Genomic DNA, 14,722 nt, shown 5'->3' with positions numbered 1-14,722 from the left:
CAATCGGGTCTCCTTCTTCCCATCTAGGGAAGTCCACTCTCATGCATCGATAGTTAGGGTTGGTCATAGAGCCTACCCTCCCTTGGAAGTCATCTCTTCGGGCTTGGTGTGATTGGGCAAAGCTCTCTCCTTGATATGATTTCTTCGGGCTTAGTGGTCGGCCCAATCTGAGTTCGGTAAAGAGCGTCCGAATCTTATCCTCCATTCGCGCCTCCAAGGCTTCGAATTTAGCATTGATTGCCTCCTTAGATGCCATAGTATATGGCCCCAAATCAATGATGTTAAGATCTCTTTTTTGCTGTTGGGTTAAAGGCATGTATAGTTTGAGAGAAGTGATGGTCGAAAGTGTTGGTGGATTGGTGGATGTAGGCTGCGGTTTAGGCTTGTTTTGTGGCTGTTTTGGGTGCAGTTTGAGGGTGTGGTTTGGTAGAGTTTTAGGGCTGTGGATGAAAGTTTTGGATCTGTGGTAGATGGTAGCAAAGGTTTGACAGAAATCCATGGAAGTTGCAGCAAGTATGTGCTGTCTTGTAAGAGTAGCTCCGAGACTTCTCGGCTAGTTCCGCCAGAACTTCTGACGAATGTTCAAACTTCCAACGAACTCTCGAACTCCCAACGAAGTCGCGTTCTTGACTCTGGAACTTCTTTGCTTCATGCCTTGCTATCGTAGTTAATCCTACATATGTAAAACACACTTTAATCTAGACAATTAATACTAAGCATTAATCATATTGTCCGGCATGTCATTGGTCCCTCGATGCTTCGTCCTATTCTTTGACGCATCGTCCTCTCTTGCGGCCTATTGCCCAATCGGCAAGTTGACTCTGTAACTCTGATATCCTTAGAACAATATCTGCTCTTCTTGGCCCAATGCCCGAATCCATAGCCCGAAGCCTTCTGTCGATACGTCGACTGATCCTCCAGCTCGATGTCCAATCTTCTAACATGTTTTCCTCTAGCCCAACATGATTTTTCCTGCTTTAATTGTCTCATCCTGATCGAAGCATCCTGCGTCACTCAAAATGCAGATTAAAACATAAATACTTATCAATTGGTTTCATTATCAAAATATGAGATTCAACACCCGCCCCCCCCACCTAATGCCGACTCGTACCTAACAGTTAGTATCAAAGCCTCATTTTTCTCATTTGGTTTAACACCCAAAGAGAAATTGCTTTGTTCGGCTTTCAAGAGGGACTTTCTCTCATTCGTCCTCCCTTGTTTAATGGGATGGACTACACATATTGGAAAACTCGAATGAGAGTTTTCTTGCTTTCGTTGGATTTGAACTTATGGAATATTGTCGAAAGCAGTTTTTAAAGGTCTTCTCTTCCAATAAACCATTGGAATGATTTCGAGAAGAAGACTTTTTCCTTAAATACTAGAGCTATGAACCCTCTATTTTGTGCTTTAGATAAAACTGAGTTTAATCGGGTTTCTACTTGCGAAACGGCTTTCGAAATATGGCACACTCTCGAAATCACACACGAAAGCACGAGTAGAGTAAAAGATTCTAAAGTCAAATCTTTTAATGCATGATTTAAACTATTTCATATGAAACCAAGCGAAACCATTGGAGACATGTACACCCATTTTATGGATGTCGTCAATGGTTTAAAAGCACCTGGTAGAAGTTTTTCAGATTTTGAACTCGTTAACAAGATTTTACGATCACTTTCTAAAAATTGGGATTCGAAAATAACGACAATACAAGAATAAAAAAACTTGAACCATTTACCAACTGAAGAACTTATAGGGTCTTTGATGACCTATAAAATGACGTGTAATGCACATAAAAAACTTGAGAACCACCTTCCAAAGAACAAGAAGGATTTCGAACTTAGAACAATTGAAGACCACTCGAGCATAAGCTCAAGTGATGGTGAACTTGAACTCCTCATGAAATTTAAAAAGTTCATAAAACAACAATTAAAGAACAAAAATAAACTTAAAAAGAGTGGAACTACTTACTATGAACGCAAGAAGAAGTTGCCAAAAATCGAATCGAGCTCCTCCAAAGATAAGGAGAAAATCAACAAAGGCGAGGTGGCAAACTACATCTTAACAGCTTTCGACGATGATCAAAATACCCTTAATTTATTTTAAAATTACTTGATACATTTCATATGTTATTTTTAAATTAGTATATAAAATACAAAAAAAGAAATAAATAAAAGGGGATCATGCTTTTCTTTTTCTAGTAATTTAGAAAATAATAAAAATTACATATGTTGTGATAAAGGAACAACATGTTATACTTAAATCATGCTAGATGTTTTAATAATGTAATGATGATTTGAAATCATGCTTAATGAGTTTATCTTTCAAATTTATGCATGATGATTCTTGCAATTTATGGATTATCGATTTGTATCGTAATGAAAGTTGTTTTTGTGGTTTTAAAAATGATACATATTTTGATTTGGCATAAATGAAAAAGGCATGCTTATATGAAATAATGCAAGTATCATACTTGATGATTTTACATTTAAATTGTGCTTGATGATTTGAAGTAATAATGATTTTTGGATAATTTATGGTTTATTGATCTTGATGATTTCCATGATGAGATTTACTCTTTCGATTTTAAACCATGATGTATGATTTTTATATGAAAAAGACAAAGGCATGCGTGTATGAAATAAATAACTTCAAATGAAATATATATATAAAAAGGAGGAATACATTTTCCATCTTATTGATTTTTCATTAATGAATCCATGTATATTATGCTTTAAGGAATCTCATGGATTATGAAAATGATTTAAATTTAATGGATTTTATCAAAATCATGATCTTGTTTCTCGTGATTTATAACTTGAAATCATTTATGAATCAAGATCTTATTTTTTGAACTCCCATATTTCTTCTTGTCGTCTACTAAAGAGGAAAATTTCCTAAATGAATCATGATTTTTCGGAATTACAATTTTTATGATTCATAATGAATTGAGAGATTTTATATGCTTGAATTAATATCTTGTTCTCCTACAAGATTGAATGTATTTTATCTATATCATGATTTCCTAAGAATTTTTTTTGTTATTTATTTAAGAGGAGATTTGTTAAAATGAATCATGGTTTCTCTTGATTTCTCGGAATTATAACTTGAAATTTCTTTTTATAATTAAGATTTTCTACTATGATTCTTTCTTTTCACTATTTGAGTTATCCAAAAGGAATCATAATATGTCTCTTGATATTCATAATTTGTCTTCATGATTTATATATCTCATCACCAAAATTCTCTTGATATTTTTCATGTGATGATATGAAATTATGCATGAAATACTCATGAATTTATGTTGATGCAAACAAATGAGAAGTTATGATCATGCATGATAGGATGTAATATAATTTGACATTTAGATACTATCATGATTTGAAATGCTATGATTTGTTGCCAAAATGATGTATCATGAATGCGTGAATATCATGTATGATATGCCCATAGTGATTGATTTATTTATGACATGCATGAAGTAAGGATACCATATGCAAAGTTTTGAAATTGTGCATATTATAAATTGAAACCATAATGATGCACAAACATATTGAAATAAGATTAATACTTTATCTTTGTCATGCTTTAAAAATTATTGTAAAGGGAAAAGAACTACAACATTATATTCTTCCATTGTTTTTAACAATGACAAAGAGGGAGATAAAATTTTGCTAGCTTGCACTTTGCAAAGGAAGCAAAAATGGCACTTCTCAAAAGAGAAGAAAGAGCTTGCTATCTTGAACATCATCATCTTACCTATCTCAAGAAGCAAAACTTACAACTTGCACATTGCAATATGAAGCAAGAATCGCTAGCTTACACACTTCAACAAGAAAGCTATATTGCATTTGCTTTCGAAATTTTTGCTAGCTTGTATGTTGTAAACTTGCTATCTTACTACCTTGCATATCTAAAACTTGATAGCTTGCATGATGTAACACTTGCTAAATTTTCTAGCTTACAAATTGCATGATGATAAAACTTGATATTATGTTTTTTATGTAATGATTTGAACTTGTATATCTCAAACGCTTGATAGTTGAACTTCTCCTTTTTGTTGATGACAAAGGGGGAAAAGTATGATGTTATGCATAAGTTTTATGATAACATTTTGCTTGGATTTTTGAATCCAAGAGTTCTATCAATATGGCATATTGATAGGGGAAGTTTGTTTAAACTCTAGGAGTTAAGGTTAACTCCGTCATCAATTGATTGTCATCATCAAAAAGGGAGAGATTGTTGAATTTCAGATTTTGATGATGAAACCAATTGAGAAGTGTTTATGATTTGATATGCTTTTTGAGTGACACTGGATGCTTCGATCAAGGAGAGATAATTAAAGCAGGAAGAATCATGTTGGGCCGGACGAAAACATGTCAGAAGATTGGACGTAACATTGAAGGATCGATCGACGTAGCAACAGAAGGCTTCGGGCCATAGATTCAAGCATCGAGCCAAGAAGAGCAGATATTGCAGTAAGGATATTGGAATTGCAGAGTTCAATTGGCCGATTAGGCAATAGGCAGCAAAAGAGGGCGATGCATCGAAGAATCGGACGAAGCGTCGATGGACCAATGACATGCCGAATGACATGATTCACGCTTAGTAATAATTGTTTAGAACATAGTGTGTTTTTATATGTGCAGGATTAACTATAATAGCAAGGCATAAAGCAAAATGAAGTCCCAGAGTCAAGAACGTGATTTCGTTAGGAGTTCGAGAGTTCGTCGGAAGTCCGGACGTTCGTCGGAAGTTCTGTCGGAACTAACTGAGAAGTCCAAGAGCTTGCCAAAGAATCTCATCGGAACTTAGCGAGAAGATTGTCGTAAAGCCCAGGAGCTTGCCGGGAGTTAGCCGGAACATTGTTGGGAGTTCGTCGGAAGTTTGCTAGAAGATCGTTGGAAGCTCGCTGGACGAGCAATTGACGTACCGAAACTAGAATACTTAGAATATGTCTTAGGAATCGTAGTTAGCACATAATTAGAGTTGGGATTGGGAGATAATCCCATCAACTCTGTTAGGGGCCAATTGGGCCCGAAGTTTGGCTAGTTGGGCCGAATTCATGGCCCAACTAGAATATTGAAAGCCTGGCCAACGGTGGCACTGCTTGGGAGACTCAATCTCCCAAGTGGTATGGGCGGTGGTATCATTGGCAATAAATACTGCCAGCAATAGTACCGCCCCTGTCAGGCGGTGGTACCACCAGAGCTCGATCTCCGAGCTCTATTAGGTGGTGGTACCGCCCGTACCCGGGAAACCCGGGATGAGATGTCTTTAGGCTCCAAATATGAATCAACTTGAAGCCTATAAATACCCCTCTCATCCCTGGTTAAGAAATACAAGACTTGAGAGTAAAAATAGAAAGAAACGCTGCTACAATCTTGTGTGAAATCCTCTCAAAAGTTCTAAGTGTTTGAATAATTTGAGAGAGGAGTAAGTGGGGGTGTAAAGGTTATCTTCTAAACCCGGTAAAAGGAGAATCGAGTTGTAAAAGGTGGTTGGTCTTCGCCTATTGAAGGAAGACCGATAGCGGATGCCGATGGCCTCGACGGAAGAAGAATCGGCAGAGTGGATGTAGGTCATGACGACCGAACCACTATAAAAATATGGTTTGCGTTTCCTTTGAGCACTTTACTTTTATAGCAAACTGCCTCTCCTCTTTACTATGCTTTTATTACACCTACACTCACATACGCTTTCAAGCTATCTTTCCGAAATTGATTTTCAACGTATGAAAGAATTTTTCAAAATCGACATGATTTTACCTCTACACTAATTAAACCCCCCCACCCCCACAAACCCCAACCCCCCCACCCCCCCCCCCCCGCCCCACCCCACCCGCGACTCGTTCCTAATAGATGTCAACCGCCTCATTAGTCTAAATTATACGGATTGGCTCCGCAACTTGAGAATTGTTCTCACAACGGAGAAAAATTACGTACATCATTGATACATTGATGCTACGCCGGAGGAAGGGGCAAGCGAGGATGAGATCACTCACTACATGAAGTACATAGATGACTCCACTCTTGCTCAGTGTTATATGTTGGGCTCCATGACTCCTAAGTTACAAAGATAGCATGAAACAATGGATGTCAGATCCATTCTCCTACATGTTCGCAAACTGTTTAAGGAACAGGGAATGACTCAGTGATATGAGATATCTAAGAACCTCTTCCATGCTATGATGACTGAGGGAACATCAGTTCAGAACCATGTCCTAAAGATGATTGAGTGGATAGAGAAACTCACAGGTATAGGAATGATCCTAGAGGATAATATGTGTGTGGATCTTATGCTTCAATCCCTACCAGATTCATTTTCACAGTTCATAATGAATTTTAATATGAACAAGCTTGAGGTGACTCTCCCGGAGCTCCTCAATATATTGAGGGAGGCAGAGAGCACTATCAAGAAAGAGAAACCAGTTATCTACACTAGTGCGACCAAAAATAAAAGGAAAGTAGAAAAATCCCTTAAGAAGGGAAAGGGCAGACCAGGTAAAGTGAAGGTTGCTAAGAAAGACCCGGCAAAGGACAAAGGCCAGTGCTTCCACTACGGAAAAGATGGGCACTGAAAGAGGAACTACAAAGAGTACCTTATAGAGAGAGCGAAATAGAAGCTTGGAAAAGTTGTATGTACAGTCATGATAAGTCTTCATTTGTAAGATTCTTATGATAACACATGGGTATTGGATACTGGTAATGCTTATCATATTTGCAATTCATTGCAAGTTCTGGCAAGGCCTAGGAGATTGGAGAGAGGCGAGATGGACCTCAAGATGGGCAATGGAGCAAAAGTTGCTACAGTAGCTATTGGCAAGGTTGCCCTACATCTCCCTGGTGGAGCTTTTATTGCATTGGATGCATGTTATTCTATTCCTTCTATTATCAAAAATATTATTTCCATTTCATGTTTGACAATTAGTGTATATAAATTAGTTTTTTAGAACAATGGTTGTTCATATTAGATGATGAGATCATCATGAGAGGAATATTGCATAATGGTTTATTTATGCTAGACACTACTCCACATATCATGAATGTAAATGTGTCTAAGAGGAAACGAGATGAGGTGAATAGTGCATATTTGTGGCATTGTAGGTTAGGTCACATCCATGATAGAATGATTCAAAAGTTGCTAAAGGATGGATATCTAGATCCATTCGACTATGAGTCCTATGCAACTTGCGAGCCTTGCTTTCGAGGAAAACTGACCAACTCTCTATTTAGTGGAATTGGAGAAAGAGCTACTTAGCTATTGGAACTCATACATAGTGATGTATGTCGACCCATGTCAACTCATGTCATTGGTGGTTACTCCTACTTCATTACCTTTATTGATGATTTCTCAAGGTATGGACATGTGTACTTAATGAAGTACAAGTCTGATGCCTTTAAGAAATTCAGAGAGTATAAGAATGAAGTGGAGAACCAAACTAGAAAGAGTATCAAGACTCTTCGATCAGATCGAGGATATGAGTACTTAAGTATAAAGTTTACCAAGTTTCTCAAGGACCATGGGATTTTAGCCCAATGGACACCTCTTTATACACCTCAGCTCAATGGTATATCTGAAAGGAGAAATCATACACTGTTAGACATGGTATGGTCCATGATGAGTTTTGCTAACCTACCCATCTCATTCTGGGGATATGCCCTAGAGACCACAGCTTACCTTCTGAACAGAGTTCCAACTAAATCGGTAGTGTCTATATCATATGAGATATGGAAAGGGAAGAAATCTGATCTTAAGGTTATTAAGATTTGGAGCTGCCCTACTCACGTTAAAAGACACAATCTCGATAAGTTTGAATTAAGGATAGAATGGTGCAAGTTCGTCGGATACCTCAAGAAAACTTGTGGGTATTATTTCTATCATCTCGAGGACTAAAAGGTCTTTATAGCCAAGAGAGCGGTGTTCCTTGAGAAGAAACATATTCTTAGCGGAGATAGTGGGAGCATGATAGAGTTGAGTGAGGTTGGAGAACCTAGCTCAAGCACCACTTTACAACCCGAGTCTATTCAGGTACCTAACACACAAGTTTCAACTTTACGTAGGTCCGGCAGAGTATCACATCCTCTTGAGAGATATGTGGGACATATTGGAGGAGAGAATGTTGAGAATATTGATCCCCAAACCTTTGATGAAGCTATTATGAGTATAGACTCTCGGAAGTGGCAAGAAGCCATAAATTCTGATATAGATTCCATGTACTCCAACAAGGCTTAGAACCTAGTTGATGCGCCTGAGGGTATTATACCCATCGGTTGCAAGTGGATCTTTAAGAAAAAGATCAGAGTAGATGGAAATGTAGAGACCTATAAAGCAAGGCTGGTTGCTAAGGGGTATCGTCAAAGGCACGATATTGGCTATGACGAAACCTTCTCACCTGTAGTCATGCTAAAATCCATCCGAATTTTATTGACTATTGCAGCACACTATGATTATGAGATCTAACAAATGGATATGAAAATCGCATTCCTCAATGGCAACCTCGAGGAGGTGTATATGATACAGCCCGATGGATTCGTGTCCAAGGACTGCCCAGATAAGGTGTGTAGGTTGCTTAGATCCATTTATGGACTAAAACAAGCTTCCCAAAGTTGGAACATAAGATTTGATGAGGTAATCAGATCTTATGACTTTGTTAAGAACGAAGATGAGCCTAGTGTATACAGGAAGGTGAGTGGGAGTGCTATCACCTTCTTTATGTTATATGTGGATGACATCCTGATCATTGGGAATGATGTAGGAATACTATCCATAGTAAAAGCTTGGTTATCTAGATATTTCTCCATGAAGGACTTAGCGAAAGCATCCTATATCTTGGGGGTTCAGATATATAAAGATAGATCTAAGATGATGCTTGGCTTGTCCCAATCCAGGTACATAGATATCATTGTCAAAAGGTTTAGCATGAAAAATTCCAAGAGATGTCTCAAACCGATAAGATATAGGATATCATTTTCTAGGAGTATGTCCCCAAGGACTCCTGAAGAAAGGGTGAACATGGATAGGATACCCTATGCCTTAGTAATAAGCTCTATCATGTATATTATGCTATGTACTAGGCCTAATATAGCACATGCTCTTAGTGTCATGAGCAGGTATCAGGCGGATCCAGGTTTCGAGCACTGGAAAACAGTAAAGTGTATCCTTAAGTACTTGAGAACGACTAAAGATCCTTTACTAGTATATGGAGGTAGTAGCCTTAGGGTTGAAGGCTACACAACTCGAGTTTTCAGTCCGATATCGAATTCGGGGTATGTGTACACCTTGAATAGAGGAGCAGTGTGCTGAAAGAGTTCCAAGCAAGATACTACTACTGACTCAACCACAAAGGTGGAGTACATTGCTGCAGTAGAGGTAGCAAAAGAGGGAGTCTAGATAAAGAAGTTCATCACAGATTTAGGAGTCATGCCAGATAGCGAGAAGCTAATTTTCTTATATTACGACAACTATGAGGCGATTTCTCAAATGAGGGAACCCGGGTCTCATCAAAAGTGTTCTGAGGAGGTTCCAACTTATTGGAGAGATCGTGACCCGAGGAGATGTAGCAGTTGAAAGAGTTCCATCCGAAGATAACATTGCAGATTCCCTAACAAAGCCATTGTCTCATATTATCTTTGAGCGTCACAGGGATCTGATAGAGATCAAACACATAAGTAATTAGCTTTAGGTTAAGTGGGAGATTGCTAGTCATATGTGTTCTGCAAGCCAATCACGTGAGTGATGGCAGGTGTGACTTGACACACAATCTTTTTGCTTATTATATTTTGGCATTTACCACTTTATATTACTTGTTGCATATATATATATATATATATGTCCTTGGATCTGTGTAATGGGAATCAGATCGTGATGAGATCACAATAATGAGACTGATTCGCCTTCAAACACGGTTCCTAAATAATCCCAATCATAGATTTCTCAAGAGGGACATCGATATAACCGAACAGACTGGTGTGTTATATACTCATCCATATAATGGATACAACTAGTCTCATAGCTGCTCGTGTGGAGACACTAGGGATACAATATGTGTGCTCATTGGGGAAAGTTCACTGATTGATCCACTTACGGAATGCTGAATGGTTGATGATGCCTTATTGTCAGACAGCGATTCCGTAGTCCCAGTGGTGTATCTGGTCCTTAGACTTGAGACACCAATGATGTCCTATATGAGTGCTCCACTCTTTGATACCAGACTTATAAGTTTGGATGTCCCAGATCTAGCACAACCGGTCACCGAGAGTGGTAGTCAACCTTACGAGGGCTATTTAGTGTCGATAGAGGATCATCCATTCTCAGTGTCATGAGAGGAATGTCTCATGTATTTTTGTTCAAACAAATCTCTAGCTAGGGTCATTCGGATTGAGAGAGAAAGAGTTCTCCGGGAGAGTCTAATTAAAGCGAGACTCGAGTGGAAACTGTATGGGTCTGATAGTACCATGTCCGATATACGGTCTCTGGGATATTAGATAGATGAGGGATTATAGGTACACTGTAACTAAGGACAAACAAGTCCAATGGATTGAATTCCCTTGTATTGTTTGGGGACTGCAGCGTAGTGGCCTAGTATGTCCGTAGTCGATAAGTCGAGTGAATTATTATGGAGATAATAATTCACTGAGCTAGAAGAAGTTCTGATAGGTATGACTCATGGCTAGCTCGATATTGGGCTTATAGGGTCACACACATATGGTAGGCATTATGATGAGTAAAGGTTTAGATATGAGATATCTGCCAGAGCCCTTATCTTATTGGATATCCAATAAGCCCCTGAATTATTGGATCCTATAGATGAGATCTAATAAGAGCCTATGAGAGATTATTGGATAGAGATCCACTAATCTAAGAGACTTGGTTAGTTGGATGGAGATCCAATACCTAAAGATCCGTCGGGAATCTCCGATTCACATACTGGAGGGAGTTGTGTATTTCGCGAGAAAATAATGGGAGTATATTAAGATAGAAACCTTATCTTGATTGTTTATTTTTTACAAAGTCTACATGTTATTTATTTCTGCTATATATTTATTTTAAAAAAATATTGCTTTCAAATCCCTTACGTGATATACTTGATGTCAATCGTCTCACTGGTCCAAGTTACACGAATTGACTTCGCAACCTGAGAATCATTTTCACGGCGAAAAAAATCACATGCATCCTTGATACAGTGATCCCTACACCCGAAAAAGGGGCAAGTGATGATGAGATCGCTCACTATGTGAAGTACATAGATACTCTACTCTTGCTCAGTGTTACATGTTGGGCTCTATGACTCCTGAGTTACAGAGACAGCATGAAAAGATGAATGCCAAATCTATTCTCTTGAATAAGGAAGAACTCAATGACATGAGATATCCAAGCATCTCTTCCATGCTAAAATGACTCAGGGGACACTAGTTCAGAGTCATGTCCTAAAGATAATTGAGTGGATAAAGAAACTCAAAGGTCTAGGAAGGGTCCTAGATGATCTTGCGCTTCAATCCCTACCAAATTCATTTTCTCAACTTGAGGTGACTCTTCCTAAACTCCTCAATATGTTGAGGGAGTCTGAGAGCACTATCAAGAAAGAGAAGTCAACTCACTATGCGGTGAGATCAGAAAGAAAAGAAGGCAGAAAAGTCTTTTAAGAAGAGCAAGGGCAAGGGCAGACTAGGAAAAGCAAAGGTTGCTAAGAAGAACTTAACAAAGGACAAAGATCAATGCTTCCACTATGGTAAATATGGGCATTGGAAGAGCAACTGCAAGGAGTATCTGACAGAAAAGGCAAAATAGAAGCTTGGAGTACAAGTCAACTCATGTCATAGGTGGTTACTCCTACTTCATTATTTTCACTGATAATATCTATAGGTACAGACACATGTACTTGATGAAGAATAAGTCTGAAGCCTTCAAGAAATTCAAGGAGTATAAGAATAAAGTGAAGAACCAAACTAGAAAGAGTATCAAGACTCTTCAATCAGATCGAGGAGGTGAGTACTTGAGTACAAAGTGTTAGGATCAAGAGCACTAAGAGGGGGGGGGGGGTGAATTAGTGCAGTGGAAAACTTTCTGCGATTAAAACGAAACTGTGTTCGAATGATAAAAATGATTTCTGTGTGAAAGCCGATTCTAAGATTACTTTAACTTAAGATCAAGCAAGATGATGTTAAAGTCAATCTATGAAGGCAGTTTGCAGTTATGATGTAAACCAGAATATAAGCGCAAACTGAAATACGACGTTCGTACGAAGAAACTGATTTACGTCTAAATGTTGATTCCTAAATCACTTGATTAGGCAAGATGTGGTTTAAGCAAGGGTATAAAGGCAGTTTGCAGTTATGGTAGAAATCAAAACGTACACGCAATCTGAAATATGATGATCGTACGAAAAAGCATATTTACGTCTAAACGCTGATTTGGAAAGTGCAAGGCTTGAAACCCGATCGTATATGCGCAGAAAGCAGTAAGCTTCAGAGGAGGTTTGCAGTAAAGATAATATGCTCAAAGTAAATGCAAACCGAGATTTAGAGTGGTTGGTCAATCTTGACCTATTCCACTTTTGGCTTCCTCCACCGACGAGGTCACCGACGTCAACTAGAGGCCTTCCTTCAATAGGCAAAGGCCAACCACCCTTTTACAGTTTCACTCCTTTTGACGGGCTTAGGAGACAACCCTTACAGAATTTTCTCTCCTCTCTTTACAGCTCAGAACTTGGAAGAACAGAGGGAGAAGAACTTTTGGCCTTTACAACAATTTTGAGCTCTAAGAATCATAGAAAAGGATCGAGATTTCGGTGTTAGTTTGCTGCCTTTCAGTGCTGAATGGGTGGGGTATTTATAGGCCCCAACCCAGTTCAAATTTGGAGCTCAAAACTGTCAATTCCCGGAATTCCGGGATCAGGCGATTGCACCTCCTGATTGGAGCGGTTGCACCGCCTAGCAGAGCTCGAAGACTGAGCCTCTGGGCGGTGCTACCTCCTATCAGGGGCGGTTGCACCTCCTGACAGAGCTCGAAGACCGAGCTCAAGCGGTTGCACCTCCTGACTGAGGCGGTTGCACCGCCTGGCAGAGCTCGAAGACTGAGCTCAGGCGGTGCCACCTCCTGTTAGGGGAGGTTGCACCGCCCAGTCTCACTCGGAGACTGAGCCCCAGGCGGTGCCACCGCCTGGCTGGAGCGGTTGCACCTCCTAGTCTCGCTCGGAGACTGAGCCCAGGCGGTGCAACCTCCTGCCTTGGGCGGTTCAACCGCCTGGCAGAAATCAGGGTCCGAATGGGTTAATCCATTCGGCCCAATTTGGGTTTTTCAGGGGCCCAATTGTCCCAAGATTAAGTTAATGGGATCACCTCCCATTTCCAACTTAATCAATGTGCTAACTGCGATTTTTCCTAAGACATTTACGGCAACTTGCTCCGGTGCGTCAATCGCTTCTTCCGGCGAGCTTCCGGCGAACTTCCGTCGATCATCCGATGAACCCTCGGTGATGCTCCTGCGGACTTCCGGCAAACTCCTGGACTTGCGACGATTCACTTGGTGAGTTCCGACGAGCTTCTTTGGCAAGCTTATGGACTTCTCGGATTTGTTCCCGTAGAACCTCCGACGACTATCCGAACTTCCGTCGAACTCTCGAACTCCCAACGTGATCATTGTCTTGACTCCGGCGCAACTCCTGCTGCATGTCTCACTTTCATAGTAGTTAATCCTGCACACTTATCTCAACATATAGATTAGATAACAAATGACAATTGACTTCATCATCAAAATCCGAGATTCAACAATCTCCCCCTTTTTTATGATGACAATCAATTGATAATGGAGTTAACCTTAACTCCCCCTATCTATATGCCATACTTGAGATAAGTCATTCTTGAATTCAAGACCTAAGAATTCAAGAGACATATTGATAAGTTAAATTATTTGAACTTATCAATACTCCCATCATGATTCTCATCATGATGTATCTCTCTGAAGATGATGTCAAGGCTTGACATTCATTTTCAAATTTTACATAACAATTTTGAATGATGGTAATTATAGTAATTCATCATATTGTAAGATATTAACATGTAAAGCTATGAAGTAAGATTTTGATATCATTACATGATGTACACATTTCAAATATTTTAGCAAGTGTTGCATTTCTTCATATGGTAAGATATCAACTCAAGGCATAATGCAAATTAATGCATGGCATCTGTTTATATATCTCTTGGTGATGCAAGCATGGCATAATCATAGCATCAGTGTTTATTGCATCAATTCATATATTTCTCCCCCTTTGTCATCAACAAAAAGCATGGTTGTTGTGATACCAGGAGAACAAATAAGCAAATTATAAAGCATATAAGCATGATACGTAGATTGCTTTGAATACTTCTTCCCCTTTTTTTTATTTTGTTATAATCTTTTGTGCATGAAGGAGGAAAGCCATTTGTGATTCCAGCTATTTGTGAGTTTACTTTGAGTCAAGATATGTGTTTGTAACAGCTTTTTGCAAGTAAAAATACTATCAACCATATTTCAAGATGGAATTCATAAGCAGGAATCATTTCATCAAATCCATTTTAGAAAAAATATTTTTCATAAGAGTGTATGAAAAAAAAAATTCGATTTTTAGCATTCCAACTGTTAAGCGAATCCGAAAATGAAATGAACTCTTTCATGCATTCGGACAAGACCATGCTATAGATTTTCAAATACAATCATGAAGACAAAACATTTCGACACATGT

The sequence above is a fragment of the Musa acuminata genome, chromosome BXJ1-3, assembly GCF_036884655.1.
Source record: "Musa acuminata AAA Group cultivar baxijiao chromosome BXJ1-3, Cavendish_Baxijiao_AAA, whole genome shotgun sequence".
NCBI classification, from domain to species: Eukaryota; Viridiplantae; Streptophyta; class Magnoliopsida; order Zingiberales; family Musaceae; genus Musa; species Musa acuminata.
This window is presented reverse-complemented; position numbering follows the sequence as displayed.